This window comes from Paroedura picta, chromosome 1 (genome assembly GCF_049243985.1).
Source record: "Paroedura picta isolate Pp20150507F chromosome 1, Ppicta_v3.0, whole genome shotgun sequence".
Classification (NCBI taxonomy): Eukaryota; Metazoa; Chordata; class Lepidosauria; order Squamata; family Gekkonidae; genus Paroedura; species Paroedura picta.
In genome coordinates this window covers 169,602,833-169,623,528 of record NC_135369.1, presented here as the reverse complement: position 1 = coordinate 169,623,528, position 20,696 = coordinate 169,602,833, and positions in this window count along the sequence as shown.

Below are 20,696 nucleotides of genomic sequence, written 5' to 3'. Positions count from 1 at the left end.
GAAGGGGCTCGGCTTCCCCTGCACCCCCGGGAAGGCCGCCCTGAAGCTGAAGCCCCCCTTGGCCATCCCGGCGGCCGGCCAGCTTCTGGAGCCCGAGTTCGAGTCCGGCGGCACCTTGAAGACCAACGAATTTTGCCCCACGACCCAGGCCTTGACGTGCAGCCACACCACACGGTCCAGATGCACCACAGCCCTGGCTGAAATCGGTCTCACGCCTGCTCCATGGCGACCGGGAAGCTGCCAGAGAACCGAGAGAGCCGTCCAGTTCTGGGGCCACGTTTTGGTGGGAAGGGCTCCAGGGGGTCAGCGGCCTCCCAAAGAGGCATGGCGCCGGGATTTCTCGCCGACCGGCGTGTTGGGGACTGAGTTCGAATGACGCGCCCACCCCCGCCTCGGTGTGACGCTTCGATGCTCCTCGTGGCTGCGGTCAGGCCGAAACTCGGGCTAGACTCGGAGGACGGGCGGCTGGACCACAGACCCGCGCTTTTAGGGCAGACCGGCCGGGCCTCCCACGGAAACGATCCCGAAATGGGGCCGCCGGGATTTTGTTCGAGGGCAGGCCCGGCGATTGGAGTAAACCCCTTAAGGAGGCGGCTGTGCAATCTCTATTTTTAAAGTGGGAGGGGGCTGTTAGCGGGAAGGGGGAAAAAAAAGGATTTCAGGAGCCATCCCCGGTTTCCACATCGCCCTTCCCGAAGCGATTGTCAGACGCCGCCTCCAACGCGAAGTCCACGGGACCATCCGGGTCCTTCATCTTCCTATAGGGACAGCCTCGCTTAAGAGGGGGGGGGAGAGGCCAAACAACCCCCTCCCCCTTGAATGTGTTCCTTTCTCCGGAGAGATTCCGAGGGCAGGGGGCGATGCAGATATTTCCGTGGATCGCGATTCAAAATCGCGTACGGCGATATCGATTCGGGTGTTCGTGTAAGTTTTCGCTTCAACCTTATTTGGGGAGAAGGGTGGGCTGGGGCGGATCCCTCCACAGGTGCCACAATATTACCCCCCCCCCTTCTCAGTAGCGGGGCTGCCGCAGATCAGAAGCAGGCGCTCGACTCCCCCCTGCGCCGCGGCCCGAGGCTCGGAGGAGGCAGCAGCGGGGCTCCCCGGGAGAGGGTGGGTGGCTGGGAGGGTTCCGTCGTCCGTCGAGGCTTTGGGGGGAAGGGCGTGGCGTGGCCGGGCAGCCGGATGCCCGGCCCAAGGAGCGACCCCGAGGTCGTGCTGCTGGGAAAGGCACCGCTTCGCCGTCGAACCAAGCGAGCAGGCCGCCGGCTGCCTTCCGAATCCGGATTCCGGCCGCTGTGCCTCTCGCTCGACGGGGCTTCCAGTCGGAAGGCCGCTCCCCGTCCGAGGATCTCCGCGGAGCTGCCTCCCGGGGGTGGGGGGCAAGGCGGGGGTCGCCTCCTCGTGGACGGGGAGCGCGTTTCCGTTCCATTCGTCGCGGCCCGTCTCAAGCCAAAGGGGTCTCCGCTTTGCTGTCGGGTTTCGACGCCAGGCCCGGCTCAGAACAGAGGCCGGTTTTCAACGGGATTGTACGGCCAAGGAAAACGCCCTTCCACGTAGTTCGAGGGGTTCCCCTTCTGCAATTTTTGGGGGATGGGTGCGAGGGAACCCACTTGGGATAGATAGATAGATAGATAGATAGATAGATAGATAGATAGATAGATAGATAGATAGATAGATAGATAGATAGATAGATAGATAGATAGATAGATAGATAGATAGATAGATAGATAGATAGATAGATAGATAGATAGATCCAGAGGAAGGCTAACCCCACAGAACAAGAACCCAAAGTTGGGGGAGGGGATATAGAAACCTACAGCAGCGAGGTATCCCAAGGGTTATTCAGCCGATGCCGCTATGCTTAGGATCCAAACTTCATGACACTTTCCTGAGAGTAAGCCCAGTGTGATCATATGGTGTTTCCTTCTAAGTAGGACCCCATAAGTGGCCACACCGGGAAGAAAATGCCCTGCCCTTATTTGTTGAATTCGTTTCTGTCCCGTTTCTTTCCCCAACACGGATCCAAAGCAGCTCGCACTGTTCTCCTCTCCTCCATTTTACTCTCACAACCACCCTGCCAGGTAGGCTGGACTGAGGCGGTGCGAACGGCCCAAGGTCCACAGGAGAGCACTCAGGCCGAGCGGGGATTCCACGCCCGGCCCTGGAGCACCCTCCCCGCAGGGCAGAATTCCTGTCCAGGGAGGCTGACTGGGTGAGGCCTGGGTTCAAAAGCCATGCGGGATCCTAGGACGGTTTCCTCGGGAGCAAGTCCTGCTGGACTGCATGCCTTTGCCGCATGTGTGTGTCAAAGAAGGGCGTTTCTGCTTTGGATTCAAGGCAAATGGGATTTAGTCACCAAATCCACCAATTCTGTAAAAAGGATTCCTTGTTTTCTACGAACCCCACCCCCACCCCCCAGCCTGCGTTTTGTGTCTCCCTCCCAGCACACAGATCTTGTGGAAATCCTTCTGCACACTTAAGAAGAGCCTGGACTTCCAATGCACTGGACTCCCCCCCTCCAAAAAAAAAAAAAAACAACCACAACATTTGCCAGTTGTTTGGAAGCTGGGTCTGGATAGCTAGGAAGAGTTGCCTGAAACTCAACCCCTGCAAGATGGAGGTCCTGTGGCGGGTAGAGGGGGACAGGACCAGGAAGCGTGCCTCCCCTGCCTGCATGGGGTGCAGATTGCGGCTGTGCCTGCGGCCAGTAATTTGGGGGTGATCTTTGACACCTCCCTATCTATGGAGGCTCAGATCATGAAAGTAGCCCAAACGGTCACTTCCAGACTGGACTTCTGTAACTCGCGCTACAAGGGCCTTCCCTTGCATCTGACCCGGAAATATCAGCTGGTACAGAATGCAGCTGCTAGGGTCCTCACAAAGTCCTCTTGGAGGTCCCATGTCCTGCCTATGCTGAGGCAGTTGCATTGGTTGCCAATTGGCTCCCAGATCAGGTACAAGGTTTTGGTACTTACCTTCAAGGCCATACTCAGTCTGGGCCCCGCTTATCTGAGGGGCCGCTTGTCTCCTTATGCTCCTTGCAGGGCTCTTTCCGTGGCAGGTAGGAATTTGCTGGTTGTCCCCAGCCCCCAGGAGGTGCGCCCGGGAGGTGTCCCTGGCCTCAACCAGGGCCACGGCCTTTTTGGCTCTGGCTCCAACCTGGTGGAATGATCTCCCGGAAGAGCTGAGGGCCCTGTTGGAGCTTTCAGTGTTCCGCAGGGCCTGCAAGATGGAGCTCTTCCGCCAGGCATTAGGTCCAGGCTGGCCTAGGAAGAATTGCTCCCTCCCTGTGTGGGCCTGTAAAGCTGCCGGGACAGATCTGTAGCTGCCCCCTGGGGGATTTGTGACTGTTGGATGTGGGGGCCAGGGTGGGTCTGGTGTCGTGGTTTCATCCTGTTATCATGTTTTTACTGCCATCTGTTTTTTTTATTGGGGTCTTATTGTTTGATGGGGCCACGAGCCGGGTGTTTCCGGGAGCAGCGGTCTACAAATGTGAAAATAAATATGAATAAACAAAAGGCGTATTTTCCTGTTCTGCTTGGATCCCGCACTTTGAGTTCACTTCAGAAGGCGGTTCTCCTGTTCCACGCGGGAAGATTCAGCTGCCAGAGCACATTGGACGTGCAAAATCCAACATGTGCAGAATGAGTATGGGATGGGGGGGGGGGTTGTCAGAGCAAATGCCGCAGAACTCGGGGAGATTTCGGTGGAAGTCAAAATGCAAAGCTAAGCGCCTGAGCCACGCACCGACCAACGGCTTCTCTGGGATGCTGGGAGCATCAACTTTGAGGACCCAGAAAGCAAGCGCGTATGGGGGGGGGGAGGTGTGCACCCATCAGGGTCACATCCCAGGGTCTTATTTGAGTGTCAACGTGGTGAGCTGCAGAGCCCAATCGAGCCGCCTTACTCCATTTCCCCGAGGAAAGGATGCTGTGGGCGTGCATGCAAGCAACCAGTCCGCAGGACGCCACAGAGCTCTTTGGCAGGCTGGGTAAAAACAAAACAAAACAAATGGGGAGGGTGAGAAGACGTTTCAGAGGCCGTGGAGGTGATTGACTTGAAGACGTCCGCTGGGATGGGCGTGGGCACGAGCGACCGGGCAGGGCTTTTAAAAAGTCATCACCTTCAATGATACCTGACCATTCTCCCCGATGGGAACCCAAAGTGGCTTTTGCATCCTTATCTTCTCCGTTTTGTCCTCACAACATCCCTGTGAGGTAGGTTACTGCTGAGGAGTGGGTGTGCCTCTGACCCCGCGTCACTCACCCAGCTTCCCGGGCAGAGTGGGGACTCGATCCCCGGGGGTTCCTCAACTCCTAGCCCGACACTTTAACCACCAGGCTTTTCTCCAGTCTGGCGCGTTCCTTCAAGGCACTTTCAGTGTTTTGCACAGGAAAAGCCAGCTGCGAAAAACGGCTTAAAGCACCTGGAAAGCGCATCATGCTAGGCCTGGGGAAGGAGCCTGTGCTCCAGCTCAATGGCGCCCCCTACGGGACCGGGGCTTCCGCATCCACGGCGTGCCAAAGCCGCCCTAGCGGCAGAGCACCGTCGCGGGCTTTCCCGCAGCCGAGGATCCCGCTCCCGTGGCCTTAACGTGCCCTGCGAGCGCGGCGGCTCCGCGCCTCCTCTTCCGCTCCGGCCCCCCCTTGGCGACCTGGGCACGGGGCTGGGTGGGATGGATTGTGGGTCTCTCTACCGGAGAGGCTGAGCTCAGAGGCGCAGCACCGTCCGGGCCCGCCAAGGGGGTTTCATGAGCCTCCGTCCCCCATCAGGTTTCTTGGCCGTCCGACAGAGCGCACATTGGAGGCGTCGAAAAGGGCGCTGTGTCCTGGCGCGGGGAGACCCGGCGGCCCCTCGGGAGTGGGGGTGGCAGAATCCCCCTCTTGGGATCGCGGGATCTGCAAATGAAGTCGGGGGTGGGGAAGCGGATCTGCCTGTGAAACCCTCCGGTCCCTTTTGGAGGCGAGTGAAGCCCCCCCTCCCCCCTTTCCCTCCTCCCGGTTAGGGCTCGATGACAAACCCTCTTGGGTTTGGACTGAGGCCATGGAAAATCAGCCGTCCCTCTCCATAGAAGGGCCGGTCTGACTTTCACCCCCCCCCCCAAGCTGGCTGCAAGCAGCGTCCTGTTAAGAGATCCCAAAGTCCACCAGTTCATCTCGAGATGCCTTTTGGGGGCCTCAAAGGCCTTGCTGGGATCTGGCCGGGCCTCCATCTTGCCGGGGTCAGCTCTGCAGCCCAAATGCAGCTGGGGTCTCTGTGTCTTTGAGATGCAGAGGTTCACGTGAAAGACATGCCAAATGAAACCAGGTATGCAGCATAGACCAAAGTAAGCTTGTAAGGCTAAGTCTGGGGGTGGGGGTCAAGAGCCTTCCCAAGAGCCAAGCCGCAGCCTGATCCTGAGCAAAAGAGAAACAAAAAGGCTCTAAGGTATTTTACGTGTCTTCTCATTCTGAGACCACGTTTGGCAAATTTTAGAAAGGGTGTGTTCCTGTATGACCACCCCCCTCCCATGAATCTCTTCGTTTTGATCTCTCTTCCCCTTGTAACATTGGCTTAGTCAAGAGCTAGTGGCCTGTTCTCTCACAGGGAAGAGTTCCATGGCTGACCTGGCTTTTTGGAATATTGAAAGTATTCTGAAAAGAGAAGAAGAGCTTTTTTTTGTCCCCTGCTTTTTACTACCAGAAGGGCTCCCAAAGGGTACCGGGCTGCGGCTCCTCCTCGTCTTCCTCCCTGGCTGCTGCCTCGGGGGCTGCCCTGCCACTCTGCCGCCGGCTCACCTTTGGTGCTCTCCAGTGGCCACCATGGCTGGGGCTCCCCCTCGGCATGGCACTGTGCAGCTGCTGCTGGCGGCGCCCCCCAGTGGGCGGCGGGAAGTCGGTGGCATGGCAGGAAAGCAAGTGGAGCAGAGGCTCAGGCGACGGTGACGTCCCTCGGCAAAAGACTAACCCCCCGGGCCTCATTAAGATTTCAAGCATTGACTGGTCCCCAGTGATAAAAAGGTTGGGGACCACTGCTGTAGAGGATAAAAGGGGGTGGTTTGCTGTCAACCCACAACTATTTATTAATTTGTTTGTTGATTTGTTTCAGGCTTTTTCAGCCAGGTTTTCGTAAAACCCACAGGTTACTTTAAAGCCCTGGAAGGGTTTCCCAAGTGGGCAGAAGTTTTTATATATATATTTATATATATAAATATTTATATATTTAAGAGCCTCTTGTGGCGCAGAGTGGTAAGGCAGCAGACATGCAGTCTGAAAGCTCTGCCCATGAGGCTGGGAGTTCAATCCCAGCAGCCGGCTCAAGGTTGACTCAGTCTTCCATCCTTCTGAGGTTGGTAAAATGAGTACCCAGCTTTCTGGGGGGTAAACGGTAATGACTGGGGAAGGAACTGGCAAACCACCCCGTATTGAGTCTGCCATGAAAACGCTGGAGGGCATCACCCCAAGGGTCAGTCATGACCCAGGGGATACCTTTACCGTTACCTTATATATATATTTAAAAGTAAACATTTATCAGGTATTATGACCATATATGGTCATGTCCACCTGCCCCCCTTTTCCCAAAATGGCCACTGGTGGGCTAGGAGGGGGTGGGAATGGGAAGGGCCCTTGATGGGCATGTAGGTAGCCATGCTTCCCAACCATATTCTGCACCATCATATCACTTCTGGCCAGATGTCAGAGGAAATATGTTCACAGCCAGAGTAGTTCAGTAGTCGATTTGGCTGTTGTGAGCTCCCCATCAGTGGCGGCCTTCCAGCAGCGGCTGGACAGAGACTTATCCTGGATGCTTGAAGCCAGTCTTTTTCAACCTTTGACTCTGGCAGAGCCCCTAAAACAATGTTTCAGGCTTCAAGGAGCCCTGGAAGTGATGCCACACACCCTGGAAGTGACATGTCACCAGAAGTGACATCACCACCAGTGTTAGGGTTTGGGAAGGACTGAGAGGGGAGAGACAGGAGGTGGCTTAAAGCGGGAATAGGCAGGCGGATCCACTCTCCGGAGCAGAAACCATGAGAGAATTCACTCATGCTTGGGAAGTGAAGAAAGGAACAATGGATCCTTGTGGACAAGTCAATTAAGGAAGCAGGGGAAAGGTTGTGGACCCCTGCCTGGAGCTCCTGCAGAGCCCTGGGGGCCCAAGAACCTTTAGGTGGAAATCCCTTCATTAGGCTGATCCTGCACTGAGCAGGGGGTTGGACTAGATGACTTGGAAGGCCCCTTCTGACTCTAGGTTCCTAGGTTCTATCCTGACCTGTCTGGGTCTAAGGCAGGCACATTGTGACTCAACATTCCGTCCTCTCCGTCCCAAGGTGTCCACCCAAAAACAGACACTCAGTGCCCCCCCCCCCATCTGTTCTGGATTGCAGCTTCATCCAAGCCCTTGTGGGCTTTCTTGAATTTCCTCCCACCCAACCCAGGCTAGGACAGCTGCAGGAGCTTCCTGAGCTGCTATGGCTCAGAGATTCTTGAAGTGGAGCCTTTGTGCCTCCCTTCCCTTCTGCTCTTTGGACCGACCGGCTTCCCCGCCCCCAGCCCTTTGGTAAGAATGCAAACATTTGTTTCTATTCCTATGCGCCTGTGCGCGGACCGTTGTACTGGCAATCGGCCTCTTTGGACCCCACCCGCTTGCGAAATTTAAGTAACAATCTGTCACTGGGGAAACTCAAGAAGAAAGAATGGCTTTTCCCCCTTTGCTTTATAACTTGGCAAATTATAAATTAAAAAACCATGTTGTAACCAAGCCTGAGTTTGTCTTTTTGGGGGTAAATATTATTCATCTCTACTTGCCAGCCAGAAAACAGCATCACCCCACCTAAGAATGACACCCCATTCTACTCCAGGCCATTTGACAATATTAGACATAATCCTTCTCCTCATCCCCAAGTTAACACCTCCCTCTTGTTTCCCATTGATTACCAAAAGTCCAAACTAACACACACTCCAGAAGATTTTTTTTGGTTGCTGTCAAGCCATAGCCAATTTGTGTAGATCTCTCAGGGTAGGGCTTCTCAACCAGGGTTTCATGAAACCCTGGCATTTTTGATGGCCCTGGAAGGGTTTGAGTGGGAGTTAATTAATTTTTAATACATTTTTTTTAAAAAAATTGTTAAACATTTATTTATATGTGTAAACCTTATAAAATCCAAACTGACAACTCGCTTCCTATCAGATTGGCCCTTCTTGGGGGTATGCCACCAATAGAAACAGCACTCTGTCAGTGAGGGCCAATCAGCTCAAATTGCACTCTGCCAACGAGGGCTGATCAGCTCAAATGCACTCTCCCAATGAGGGCCAATCAGTTCCAATTTCACTCTGCCAACAAGGGCCAATCAGCTGGAATTGCACTCTGCCAATGAGGGCCAATCAGCTCAAATTGAATGCAGATGACTCACTCTCTACCTGATTGCCCTCCCCTGGAAATATTTCCCTATTAGGAGATGGCCAATCAGGAGCTAAACCATCCAGGAAGGGCTAATAAGGGGTCAGGTCTCCACCTCCAACTTTCTGTCAGTTTCAGAAGTTTGCTGGGAGGAAGAGGAGGCAGCCTCAGAGCATGCCCTGCTTGCCTGTAAGTTGTCCTGGCCTCTTTCAACTCAGAGGACATGGGGAGGGGGTGACCTACCTCCTGGAGCAGCCTCTGCATGACTTCTAAAGGGGGAACTGCAGGAGGCCCAGAAATGACCCCCTGATGGCCCTCTGGGACCCAGAATGGTCAGGAAAAGCTTCCGCCCTGGGAATGTTTACTCATGAGTAAGTCATGTGAGATTTGCAATTTGCAGTCTGAAAAGGGAGGAATGCTTTCAGGGGTGACCATCACAGGCAACTGCAGCAGGGATAATGCTGATGTGAGACTGGGAAGATGTTGGCCTTCCCCTTTCCATATGGATACCACCTTGGTCTTGCTGCAGTCTTTCCAAGACCATCACAATGCAAATTTGAGACCAATGGCATGGAAGACGGGGAAACTGTAGAGGGGGCACAGAAGCACCACAGGGACATGTGGAGGGGGCAGGCTCTGTTTCCCAGTAGCACGTTCCCAGTAGAAGAAGAGTTGTTTTTTTTATACCCTGCTTTTCCCTGCCCAAAAGAGTCTTAGAGTGGCTTATAATTGTCTTCCCTTCCTCTCCCCACAACAGAGACTCTGTGAGGTAGGTGAGGCTGAGAGAGATCTGAGAGAAACTGCTCTGTGAGAATGGTTTCTAAAAGGACTGTGACTAGCCTAAGGTCACCCAGCATATGGAGGAGCAGGGAATCAACCCCTACTTGCTACATTAGAAGCAGCTGCTCTTAACCACTGCACCAAGCTGTACAAATTGCCATTGCCTTGAAGGGATGTAGCTAATGGACAGGCAGAAGAAGGAGGATGGTGTAAGCCTTTTTTGACTTGCTCATTGGCTGTTACAGGATTCTTTTCCTTTAAATATGGACCTTCTGGCCAATGCAGAGCAATCCAAGGAGGGAGACACTCAGGCATTCCCTACATGGAGAGGTGATTGTGTGTTTAATAAGGCATGCTATTTGTGAAAGGAAGAATGCCTTTGTCTTGTGTTTGTTCTCTGTGTGTATGAGTGAGAGAGAGTGTAGAGGGGAATGCTACACGCCCCCCATCCCCATCCCAAGCAGCTTTTTCCTCCAGGGGAACTGATCTCTGCAATCTGGAGAGGAGCTTTCATTCTGGGCTTCTCCAGGTCCCACCTGGAAGCTGGCATCTCTGAACATTGGCAGGGATGCCAGCCTCCAGCTTGGACCTGGAGATCCCACTTCTGGGGTTTCTTGAAGCCTCAAGAATATTTCAGGAGTTTCTCTATGGTAAAAAGGGTGAGAAAAGCTGCCATGGAGACAGTAATTGAGATACCCTTTGTAAGTTTTTTGCCAACCAAAGTAGTCATGTTTGATTGTAACATACAACTGTTTTTGATTTACTTTGATATTGAACTGAACTGAAGAACATACAGATTGAAAGGTTTTCAGTTCTTCATTTTCACTGAAGGAAGAAACGGTGACAAGATTATGCATTATTTGATGTTTATTGTTATTAGCAATTACCCCCATCCTGCTGGGCCTGCTGAGGCTTCTGACAGTGCCCATGTGGGGACAGGAGAGGCTGGCAAACTCCCATGAAGGCTCAGGGCCCACTGAGGCCTTTGCCAGCCTTGGAGGTGCCTGTCTGGGTCTTGGGGAGACCAGGAAGCCTCCCTGTGGTGCGCCAGGAGTCCGGGCTATGGTGCTGGCCCAGAAATAGCTCTCTGCTGGCTCTGTGGGGTGTAGGGCACTCAGGGGAATCCTTCGTGTGCTCTCCCCTGGATCGGGGCTGGGTGCATACTGAACTGAGAGCAGGGTGGCACACATGCTGAAATCAGGGCTATGGTAGCGTGCTTTCTAGAATGGCCTTCTGTCCAGAAGCAGCCTCCCAACTTCCCCATCTCTTTATCTCCATTCCTTTCTCCAGACCTCTTTCTCTTTTCCTTCCTTCCTGGCTTCCATGCTACCAAAGTCTCCCTCTTCCTCCTCTGCTCTCTCCTTCATGGCCAGAAAGCTATTTTTTGAGGGGGGGGGAAGAGGCTCCCACTCAAATGCACCTGTTTTCTTTATGGGGTCTGGTGCCTGGAGACTAGGTGTAATTCCTGAAGATCTCCAGGTTCAAAACCTGTCAAAACCATGAGGTTCAAAAACAAAAACCTGTCAATCCCACGAAGTAGAAGCCGAGAAACAAATTGATAATTGGCTGTGCGATAAAGTCTGTTTATACAAAATAGACTTTATTGCACAGCAAATTATTGGTTCTTTTCCTTGGCTTTCCTGGAGGTTGGCAACCTACCTGGCTGCACATGGAGGAGTTATCAGATCCAGCCACTCTTTAACTACCACACCACACCGAATCTTAGGATCAAGTGGGAAGCAGGAGGAGGAGGAGGAGAAGGAGGAAGTCAAAACCATGATTTATGCTTTTGCCAAGTGGCCAGCACCCACCAAGGCCACAATCCAGGCATGCATCCTAGCACCTGGTGCATTCCTGGGTGCACTGGGCTTTGCCTCTATTGCAGTGGTTTTCAGCCTTCCTGCTGCTGCTGTGGCGACCCAAAGGGGGTCAAAGGGTTGTGCACTTTGGCGCACTGGTGATCATGGAAGGCTGATGTGGCCAGAACATGATCGCCAGTGCACGTGCAACTCTACAACCTCCACAGAAGCAGGTTAAACCAGCAGTTCTCAACCTTCCCCTTTGGGTCGCCGAGGCTGCCGCGGAAAGAGTCAATCGACTCCCACTGGGGGTTGCAACCCCCAGGATGAGAATCACTGCTCTAGTTGACCATATATGATCCTGTTGACCTCCCTCCCTCCCAAAAGGGCCAATGATGGGCCTGGAGGTGGTGGGAAGGGCATGTACGCAGGTATGCTTCCCAACCCTATCCTGCACGATCACACCACTTCTGGGGTTTCCTGAAGCCTGAAGAATTTTCAAGGAGTTTCTCAATGGTAACAAAAGTTGAGAAAGGCTGCCTTAGGGTTTTCAAGGCAAGAGACATGACCAGGCTAGCCTGGAATATCTCTGCGTGTGTCTGTTCCAAGTGAGTTTTGCTCCAGTGGTTGATAGGATATCTCACAGGTTTACGTCCCGCAAGAAAATTTCCCTGCAGATTTAAATTGTGAGTGCTTATGCCAGGCATTCACTGGTGTGATATCGAATCGACCACTAGAGGGCGAGAACCACGTGCAGAACAGAAACTACCCCAAAGAAACAGGAACTTCCAATAAAGGGCAATGCTGAGGACTGTAGAACACTCACTCAATTGTCTCCTGTTCAGCCTTCAAATGGAACTGAACCTCTGACTGATATTCCATCCTATCAAGAATACCTTTGTTGTGACCTCTTTGGTGGCCCAAAATTAGTATCTCTGCTTGGTCAAGTCCAGAGGTGTGTCGATGGGGCCTGGAGAGGGCTCCACAGAAAGCAGAGATGTGTATTGGTGCATATGAACCAAGTTGAGTGGAGAAAGAAGGCTGTCCAAACTTGACCTTTAATTTTTGATCTTCAAGGCAGTAGGTAGTAGAAAACCTACCAGTCTGTTGAGTGAACTGGAACTCCTTGGTTAGGCAGCCTCCTGAATGGTCTTACCGGGCACTGTTTTTCCATCTGCTGGGGATGGTGAGGCTCTCACAGCTCAAGAACAAAACAAGCAGGGTTCTACTCTCAGCCACTTTGGTGTGTGATGGTCACAACCTTCTCAGCTGTTCTTCTTTTGGTTCAAAGAGCCTGCTGCAATGACTATTCTCACGTCATGTCCACCCAGTACAATGCAACCCCCTGATTTTATGTGCATTGATGGAGTCAATGCTGGCCACCTAGGAAGGGTCTCTAAGGTCCAAGTGATAAAATGTCATATTCTGAAACAATTAAAGTGGGAAAATCAGATTTAGGCATTATTAGAGAAAAAAATGGCCCTGAACTGGATAGCTTGGGCTAGCTTCATTTTGTCAAATCTTGGAAGCTAAGCAGAGTCAGCCCTGGTTATTATTTGGATGGGAGACCACCCAGAAAGTCGGGCTTGGTAGGCAGTCAGGCAATAGTTAATATTTACCTTTAAAAGGAGTGATATTCACTTGCGGCAAATTTGGAGCAAAGCCCTGAAACTCTTTCTTTATGCCATACATTTGGAATTCATTGCTGATGATGGTAAAGCAACAGAACTGAGAAGGCTTTTGAAAAGCCCATAACGATTTTGTAGGCAAGGTTCGTAGAGATCATGTGCAGGAAAGTAGCACCATCTGGTGGCCGATGCTCTCTTGGACATGCCCATTCCACACACAACCCACCCCAAAACGTCATCTTTGTTCAAGTCCGACAAGAATGGCTCCATATAATGAATGTTTATACTTGGTAGGACCCACAGAGCTAACAACGGGCCAGCCAGATCACCTTTGGGTACATAAATTGAGATCTTTCTGTTTCTGTTTTCTTTGTATGGTTATCTGGGCAGCCCTGTCAGCCACCATTACATAAGAGCAATGTTTAATTTTAGACGACGCTAACTTGGGTAGATGGACTGATAAACCTTGTTTTGATACCATTCCAGCATTCCGCAATACAAGCAAACAACCTGATCGCCTTGAAATATTGTAGGGTTTGCTTAAGAAGCGGCCCTTATTTCTTCAGCTGGTAGGAACACTGCGCAAACTGGCACATTTTGAATGTGCTCGAAGACAAAAACGGCATCGTTGATCTTCGTTTTTTTTATTACTATACCCTGAAAACACTCACTATATTGGGCCTTCCACTAGGATTATCAGCCCCCCAACCCCACCGGCCATGGGGGGTAGGGATGCTAGCACCAGGCTGAGAAATTTCGGAAGATTTTGGGGGTGGACCCTGGAGAGGATAGACAAAGAAGAAGAGTTGGGGTTTTGTACTCTGCTTCTTACTACCTTAAGGAGTCTCAAAGCGGCTGACGATGGCCTTCCCTTACTCCCCCCATAACAGACACCCAGTGAGGGAGGTGGGGCTGAGAGAGCTCTGAGAGACCCTGCGACTGGTCACCTGGCAGGCTGTATGTGGAGGAGGAGTGGGGAATCAAACCCAGTTATCTCCAGATTAGGGGCTGCTACTCTTAACCACTAACCAAGTTGGATCTCAAGATCTGACCTGGAGATCTCCTGGAATTAGAAGACGACGAAGAGCTGGGTTTTTAATATCCGTGGACTACAATTCCCATGAGCCCCTGGGGAGCCACAGTTGATCAATTGCAACAGCAAGAGCAGGAAAGGTTCCAGCAGCAACGGGTCCACGCAGCCTTTCCAACTCCTGCATCACAGCCAGCTGCTCTTCTTCAGTCGCTGCTGGGAAAGGGGATGCCCCACAGCCATATGCCTGAGACAGGAACAAGCTCCCTCTGGGAACAGGGCAAAGCCCTTTCCTCCCCAGTGGAACAAGGAGAGGGGAGAAGGAGGGGACAATGACAGCAGCCCCTGCAATTGAGGCCAGTGTTCAATTTGCTGGGACTCTTCCCCCCCCCCCTTTGCAAGGATTCAAAACACACCCAGCAGCCCTCTGAGCCTGTTCTCTCATGGGCCCAGGAAGCTGCCTTATATGGAGGGAGAAAGCAAAGGACAAACAGGACCACAGTAGACCCGATAACAGAAGTGCAACAGTGCTGCAGTTATTGTGTAAGCATGTACTCATAAGCCATGGGAAAAATTAAGAGTCTCCCCCCATAACCTTATTCCAAACAATGCAAATATACTTGGTAACCAGGGGACAGAATATATTTTTTTTAAGCAGAAGATCTGAGATTCTTGACCTTGAAAGTGCAACGAAGGACAGACTACAATCAGTTGAATATTGATGTGTTGATCCAGGGAAGAAAACTATTTTATTTTTTGGCTGCATAGCCTAATTCCACATGAGATGAACGAGACAATTTGTACAAATTGTCACTGTATCTTTAATGAGATTTCAAGCAGGTTGGGGCCAGTTGACTGCACCGGCTTCAAAATCAGTGACCAAAGGACTGGACTTATGCACAAGCTGCAGAATGCATGAGTAGCTGGATTTGGCCACCTTAGTAAGTTTTATGGGGTCTGAGAGATACAGTGAGGGATTGGAAGCTAAGATGGAAGAATTATAACTGTTATTTTGTTCTCAAGTTTGGGAGCTGGTCAAACTTGAGCCAGTCACAGATCTCTTAGAGCTCCCTCCATCCCACTTACCTCACAGGGTATCTGTTGTGGGGACAGGAAGGGTAAGCAATTGCAAGCTACTTCGAGACTCCTTTGGAAAGTAAAAAGCAGGATACAGAAAATCAGCTCTTCTTCCTCCCCATGCAGCCAGCTGGCTGACCTTGGCCAAATAACAATTCTCTCAGAGCTCTCTGAACTCCAGTTACCTCACAAGGCATCTGTTGTGGGGAGAGGAAGGGAATGTGATGAGCTACTCTGAGAGTCCTTCAGGTAGTAAAACGGCAGGGTATGAAAAACTCTTTACCTGTGAGCAAATTGGTACAGTGCACTGCAGATTTTGCCTACAGATACTTGATTTTGAACTCCCATTTAACTAGTTTACCTCTCAGAGATGACCTGAGGATAAAACAGGTTAACTCAATGTCAGAAGTTAACCAGGGTTACCTCTGGCTAGTATCTCCTAGGAATATCCAGGGTTATTTATATATTTATTGGATTTCTATAACTGCCCCTCTCGGTACAGCTGTCTCGGTGGTTTGCCAAATATAATACACAATAGGCAATAAAACCATGTAACATTAAAACCCTTACAAATGTTGCATAATTCAGAACGTATTTTTGGGTGGAACAGCAAGTCGCCAAGGTGCTCAGTAAAAACCAACAGCACTGATTCCCCCTTTCTTCTCCAATCTGTCCTAGTTCTTTTACTACAGTCCCCCTCACCCCTTCCCTTCTAAGTCAGTAAACCTTTATTGACATATATTCTCTTGCTCCAAGAAGCTGTGGTCAGCCCAGAGGAGAACTTATTCGTTTTAGGGCATGTGTAACCGGGAGATCCAAGGATTATCTGGCAACCAGGCAAGAGATGTTCGGAGGTGGTTTTTGCTATGGCCTGCCTCTGTGTTCCTTGGAGGAATTACCACTCAAATCTTTGCAGGTCTCCCATCCAATGCTAGCCAGGGTGGGCTTAGCTTCTTGATGGAATCAGGCTTGACTGAGGTACGCGGGTCAGAGCTTCCTAAAGGAGAAGCTGCCACTCAGTGGCAAGACCATCTTTGTAGCATCCAGAAGATCCCCGGTTCAATCCCTATATAAAGGTGTCAAGCCATAGGTGTGATACAACTCCACCTGTGACCTTGAAGGCCCACTCCCAGACAGAAAAGACTGTAGTGACATTGATAGACTAAATTCAGTAAAGCACAGCTTCATGGGTTGTATTACGTGTCATATCCAAAACGGGGCATAGCTCAGTGGTAAAGAATTTTTTGTACAGAGGGAAGCCCCCAGGTTCAAACCATCGCATCTCCAGTTACACGGGTCAAGTTGTACGTGATGTGAAAGACCTCTAACCTGATTCAGGGTGGGAAGCTTAGGAATCTGATGAAGGGTGTCTCCTTATACCTGGGATAAAACTTTGTTGGTCTTAAAGGTGCCACTGGACTCAGACTTTGTAATATTGACTCAGGCAGCTTGAGGGTCTGACTTAGGGCCATTTCCCACGGCTTAAAAATAGCACAATGGTTGCTAATTGAAAACGCTACTAATTTGGCATTACCCACGACGTCGTAGACAATCTGCAACACTCCTGAAACCGATCAGCAATAAGCGCTTCATTTTAGCGCTTTCAGGGGAATCCAGAAAAGTGGATTCACCCTCCGGATAGCGATACACTCCTGCAACCAATCTGCAACACTAGCGCTAAAGACCTGTGCGTTACCATTGTTGCTGGTTCTTCAAAGCCCCTCCCCCTGGCTCTCTTCTCCAAACTTCCGGCGAAGCGATCACCATTTTTTTTTCTCGGAGCGAGCGGGGATAAACGCACCGGCGAGCCTCTTTCTGTTTAGAGGCTTCATTCCTTCACCTTTAGTCACTAAGCACAAACCACTTAAAAGCCCGTTTGCTGAAATAAAGTCCCTTTATTTTTTACACATAAATTCAGCCGAAAATCGAGCCCGTGAGAAGGGGGGGGGGAATTTTTTTTATCACTCGAGGCAGCGTGCAAACGATCATACAATCAAACGACAGCTCACATTAGGCAGCTGGATGGGTCTCTCCGTAGCAACGAATCTACACAGATTCGTTGCTATGGGTCTGTTTTTTTTAAAAAAAACCTTTCTTAAAGGGAAAGCGGCTGTTTGGGAGCATGCTAACGGCTGCCCATTGGCTGCTTGACGGCCAGGGGCGGGACGAGCTTGGCAATAGCGCTTCCTTTCTAGCGATTTCTGCCGAGACCGGAAGCCTGTGGGAAACGCTAAAAAACGCAACTGATTCCACTACAAAGCCAGGTGTGCAAAACGACGAATTCCACTATTTTAAATGGCGATTTTTCATTCCGCAAACAATTTGCAACAAAGATCCCCGTGCGAAAAGGCCCTTACTATTCATGTGACTTGGCGATCAAGGAAAAAAATCAGATTGAGGGAAAGGAGCTGTAGTTATGCAGTACACTCTGACACCGCCCATCGGCTAAGGATCCTTGGCCCAAAAGAAGCCTGCTTGGCCTCAACCAGAGCCAGAGCCTTCTCTGTCCTGGCCCCCACTTGGTGGAATGAGCTCCCAGAGGAGGCAAGGGCTCTGATGGATCTAAAGCAGTTCCGCAGGGCCTGCAAAAGGGAGCTCTTCCACCAGGCATTGGGTTGAGGTTGACCAGAATCTGTAACATCTGCAGGGCCCCTGAACCCCCCTCCCCATACACCTGAACCATGGACCTGTTATGGATTGGACTGTTACCTTCAGTTATGGTTGCTATTGTTGTTATTGTTGAAGTTCACATAAATGTTATGAAGAAACAAAATTCCATGTACTGTTTGTGTTTATCTTCCATGTGAACCGCCCTGAGCCTTAGGGAAGGGCGGTATACGAATGAAATAAATAAAATAAAAATAAATAATTCTGTAACTGCTTTTTCTAAGCATTTCAAATCTTGCCTCTTGCATTAAAAATTCGTCATGTCAACAATATTATGTAAGAAGGCAGCAATGTGCACAATGGAACAGGTAAGAACAAGAACCTGAAATAATTTGCATGTGTCCTAGGAACATACCTGAGGCAATCCCCTTTTTCTTGCATCATTTTCTGACCCAATTGATTACCGACAAGTTATTTTCAGAACTTGCCATCTTATAGTTGGTATAAGGCTGAAATTTTATTTACAAATCGGAGTGCTCCTGTTCTTACCGGAACTGTTGTTAAAACACACATTCTTTCACAACCCCATCCTGTTTCATTGGGCAGCAACAGATATTGAGATCTCTAACAATATTGAGATCTCTAACACCGAGATCATGGTTAGATCTATTGTATTGGTGCCACCCTCTTCTGAACATTATTCTCTCCACCAGGCTGAACTAAGATCAGAATTGTGACCACCGCCGCTATATGTTATGTGATATGTTATATGTAACTTTTAATTGGGGTTTTTATGGGGATTTTATTGTGTTTTAACTATTTATGTTGTAAACCGCCCTGAGACCTATTGGGAGAAGGGCGGTCTAGAAATTAAATAATAATAATAATAATATCAAATGAGAAAATTTTGGAAGATAATGGGAACGAGAGCCAGACTCCTGGGGTCAGCCTCCTGTTCAGCGTTCAAGGGTCACTACCATCCTTTGTGCTCATGGAGAGCCTTGGTCACTGCCGTGCTCTCTACCTTTACATTAGTTACCTGTTCAACAGAACCAAGTGGCAACATTCCCCTGGATTTTATAACTTCCAGCTTCAGCTGGCAGGATGCGAATCTGCGGAGGGAGGTCATGCACATAGGAAAAAAAAATAATACACCAAAGAGAAGCTGAGCTCTTCTCCAGAAAATAATATTTCCCCCCCATGGGTGAGAATTTAGACCCTCTTCCCAGTCTGAAATGGAAGAGTCCGGTAAAAACACTGCAACTCAGTCTTGGCTGCCTTAATTTCCTAAATCCTCTCCGCCAGGAGTAGCCAAACTCTGGCTCTTCAATTGCCCATGGACTACAATTACCATGAGCTCCTGCCAATGTGACCACTGGCAGGGGATCATGGTGATTGTAGTCCATGGCATCTGGAAAGCCAGAGCTTGGTGGAGGTGGGGATAGGAGCAGTATGTGGCAAGAAACTGGAGAAAATGACAAATTGGGAGGCTTTCTCCTTTGCTGGATACGATGAAATTTGTCTGTGATATATGGAGGCCTCTGGAGCCTGCCAGAAACCAGGTGCCCCTCACCTCAGAAGAGGTCCCTCGCCGGTGAGGCAAGTGGCAGATTTATCTGTCATTTGGGATTGCTTAGGGTTTTGTCTTGATTGTTCCTGACAAGTCATGACAGGGCAGGTGAAATGCTTTAGATCAGGGGTAGTCAAACTGCGGCCCTCCAGATGTCCATGGACTACAATTCACTGGCAGGGGCTCATGGGAATTGTAGTCCACGGACATCTGGAGGGCTACAGTTTGACTACCCCTGCTTTAGATAGTGGGGGTGGTCATCAGAACACGGGGTCATTCTCATTGCCATAAATACAGACTGTACTTAGAAAGTTCAGGGAGGTGAAGAAGGCTGCCTTAACTGCCTCTCAATAACTTCACCACACTATAAAGCAGGGGGTGAATCTAGCCCTTCAGCAAACGAGTCCTGATTTTTTTATATCCTACAGGTTCACATCTGGGTATTGTCAACTGTCATCCTGAGGCAGATTATAGGACTGGCTCAGAGACTGAGGAAGCTTTCACGAGAGGTACTTCTGCCTCAGCACTAATTGTACGTACTTAAAGAAAGTTCCTTTGAAATAAATGGAATTCACTTTCAGATAAGTGGAATTGGGATGATTTTGTTTTTTTGGGGGGCAGTGGTATTCCTGCACCTTCAAAGTGCTATAACACATGCCTGAAAGAGGACATGCTCAAGTATTCTTGTACTGTTATAGTGCAATCCTAAGTTGGTCTACTCAGAACTCCCCTGAAGTCTACTCAGTGGCGCTTACTTCCAGAAAAGGGTTCTCACAGTTGCACTGTTAGGAAAGTCACTTGGAAAATGGCTGTTTTGATATGAGGTCGATAATTCATCAGAGGGTGAGGGTGAATGAGCCTTGATCGATTCTCTGGCTTTTGGGTCAGTTGCCCTCTGTAGACAGACGGATGATGGATGGATGGATAGATGGCTGGATATCAGGGAGCTGACAAATACTCATATTGATATCCAGTTTCTGAATCAAAATTTGATATTTGGACCTACCTCTCCCATGGGATTCTGATATTATTTGGCTCCATTATTCTCTATGAGGAATCTTTCTGAAAGGCTAGAATGGCTGGGTTTTTTTTGTTTTTTTTTAGATAATGGTACCAAAACTGCAAATGGAGCTGGCGACGCCTGTCCATTAAATAATCCCCAGGTTTCAAATGAATTGCATCAAAAGGTCTGATTCTATCGTCCCCCAAACAGGGTAGCCTCCATCATCCTATGGGACTGTGGGAATCCTATGCTTTCTTCAGGGCAAGGGATAACCCTGGCAGGGGCTCATGGGAATTGTAGTCCATGGACATCTGGAGGGCCGCAGTTTGACTACCCTCGCAAGAGCAAGCACAGTGACCACCAGCCAAAAGCCTCTCAAAGCAAACAGGCCCAAAGAACCAATGAAGAGCCAGAGAATCTCAGCAGAGCGTGGGACAGCGTGGCAAGCCCAGCACAACAAATGTACAACCTGAGAACCCCATCCAATGTCAAACTAGAGAATCCTCCAAGTCCAATGTATAGGAATACTGATGCAACCCTGGCAAATGAAAAACCAGAGAATCCAACTAAAGGTATAATTGAAGAGCTCGAGGCAACGTCAAACCCAAGAATCCCCCACAAATCTTCCACAAACCATGTGGAGTAGAGAACACAATGTTGCCAGCCCAACAAAACCAATTGCAATGGACAGAATGAAAGCCAAACCACCTGTCAAGCTGAAAACAAGACAGACGCACATGCATGCACACCATAAAATGAAAGAAAAAAGAGTTTTGGGAGCAAAATGCATTAAGAGAAGTCGGATCTCCTCAAGGGCATT